This window comes from Puma concolor, chromosome D3 (genome assembly GCF_028749965.1).
Source record: "Puma concolor isolate L17-30 chromosome D3, mPumCon1.1.hap2, whole genome shotgun sequence".
NCBI classification, from domain to species: domain Eukaryota; kingdom Metazoa; phylum Chordata; class Mammalia; order Carnivora; family Felidae; genus Puma; species Puma concolor.
The window spans coordinates 18,403,593-18,405,797 of NC_141678.1; the positions used below are offsets into that span (position 1 = coordinate 18,403,593).

Consider the following 2,205-nt stretch of genomic DNA (forward strand, 5'->3'; position numbering starts at 1 on the left):
CGAACTCACAAACCACGAGTTCATGACCTGAGCCGAAGTCGGACGCCCCCCTGTGGTCCTTTTTTAGAATAAAATTTACATATGTGGAAATCTACCAAATCTTAACAAGGTATCTTGGCAAACAGACACAGCCATGTAACACACAGCCCTATCAAGGCAGAGAATGTTTCCATCACTCCAAAAATGCTCTTTGCCAGACAACCCCCCTAACCAGGCAACAATTGTTCTGATTTTTCACCGCAGATTAGTTTTGCTTCCAGAATTTCAGATAAATGGAATCATAGGGCATGCACTCTTTTGTGTCTGAGTTCTTTCACTCAGCACAATGCCGGTGAGAGTCCTCTGTGTCTTGCGTACCAGTCCTCTCTTTTATCGCTGTACCCTTTCTATTGTATAGATTCCACGTCCGTTCTCCGGTTGATGGAAATTTGGATTGTTTCCAGTTTGGGGCCATTATGAATAAAGTTGCTGTAAACCTTTATGTTGGAGTCCTTTTGTGGCTGTGTGTTTACACTTCTCCTATGTAAATACTTGGAAGGGGACTGCTGGATCAAAGGGCGGAGGCTAACTTTATTAGAAACTGCCAGACCTTTTCCCAAAGTGATTCTATCACTTCACATTCCTGCCAGCGATGCGGGAGCGGTCCATCTGTTCTGCGTCTCGCTCATAGTTGGTGCTGTCAGTCTTTTTCATTCGAGCTGCTCTGGGGCCATCTCGATGCAGTTCTGACTTGCATTTCCCTGATGACTAATGACGTTGAGCACTTTCCTATGCGCTCATTGACCATTCGTTTTGTCTGCCTTTGTGAAACGTCCGTTCAAGTCTTCTGCGCAATTTTTACAGGGTTTGATTTTTTGTTACTGAGTCATAAGAATCTTTTATCCTGGATGCAAATCCTTCGCAGGTATATATTTTGTGAACACTTTCGGCCAGTCTGTGGCTTGCCTATTCGTTTTCTTAATGGTGTCTTCTGGGAGAAGTTTTTGATGAAGTCAAATGCCTTATTTTTTATAGTTCTTTCTTCCTTTGTCATAGGAAATGTTACCTTCCTCTGGTTGCAGAGATATTCTCTTCTGTTTTCTCCTGTTAGCTTTAGAGATTATGCATTTACAGTTAGGTCTCAGATTCATCTCAAGCTTTTATATATATAAATAAAATGTTATAATATGTCCGACATGTTTTTATAAATTTATATCTTTATATATTATGAGATAGGAATTGTTTATATATAAAGTTCATATATAATAAAAGTTTTCTTTATATAGTTCCATATGTCAGTTTATATAATATATAGATGAATTTAAAAGGTTTGTTTTTAACTAATTTTAAGAGAGAGCATGCAGGCAGGGGAGACAGGCAGAGGGGGAGAGAGAGAATCTCAAGTAGACTGCACTGTCAGCACAGAGCCCTACACAGGGCTTCATCCCATGAACCTGGGATCCCGACCTGAGCCAAAATCAAGCATTGGGCGCTCAACCGACTGAGCCACCCAGGTGCCCTGATACATAAAAAAAGTTTTATATAGAGTTTTGTATATATGTTTATATATTAGATAGATATGTGTCTTATATATAGTTTTATATATAAATGTATACTGTATAATATATAGATATATAGAAGTTTTACATATAGTTTTATACATACAGGTTCATATAATATATAGATATGTGGAAGTTTTACATATAGTTTTACACATATAAAAGTTCAAGTAAGCTTTGCGCAGTGGCAGTATCGCAGCCAATGAGGTTTATCCGAGGCGCGATTATTGCTAATTAAAAGTTCAAGTAATAGAAATGTATTAAAATATGAACATATATTTTATATGTATTACACTACATTATTTTATAATATATAAGTATATGTATCATGAAGTAGGGTTGAAATGGGTTTACCTCATTACGATACCTAGCTATTCCTGTGCTATTAGTTGAAAAGATTTTCCCTTTTTGCACTGACTTGTTTTGGTACTTTTGTTAAAAATCAGTTGACACAGCGGGCTTGATTACTCCCGGCGAAGATGCGTGAGTCCTCTAGCTTTGTTTTCCTTTGTCGAGACTGTTTCAGCTATTCCAGATCCTCTGTGTATCCAAAGGTGTCCGTTGTCAATTTCCTGTCCCATGCCCAGATTCATCCTTCAGGACCTGCCCTGGGATAACCGACCTCCTTGAGCCTTGCTCCTTGCATCCTGGTCACTAGAGGGCGCTG

At 38.8% G+C, this 2,205-nt stretch overlaps 1 non-coding gene across 1 annotated transcript; it reads left to right on the plus strand.

Annotated features, from left to right (window-relative positions):
- The first annotated feature begins 1,711 nt into the window (after positions 1 to 1,711).
- LOC112870529 (U4 spliceosomal RNA) lies at positions 1,712 to 1,850 on the plus strand. Its single transcript, XR_003224485.1, has one exon. It is a non-coding gene; the product is annotated as a U4 spliceosomal RNA (small nuclear RNA).
- The last annotated feature ends 355 nt before the right edge of the window (positions 1,851 to 2,205 follow it).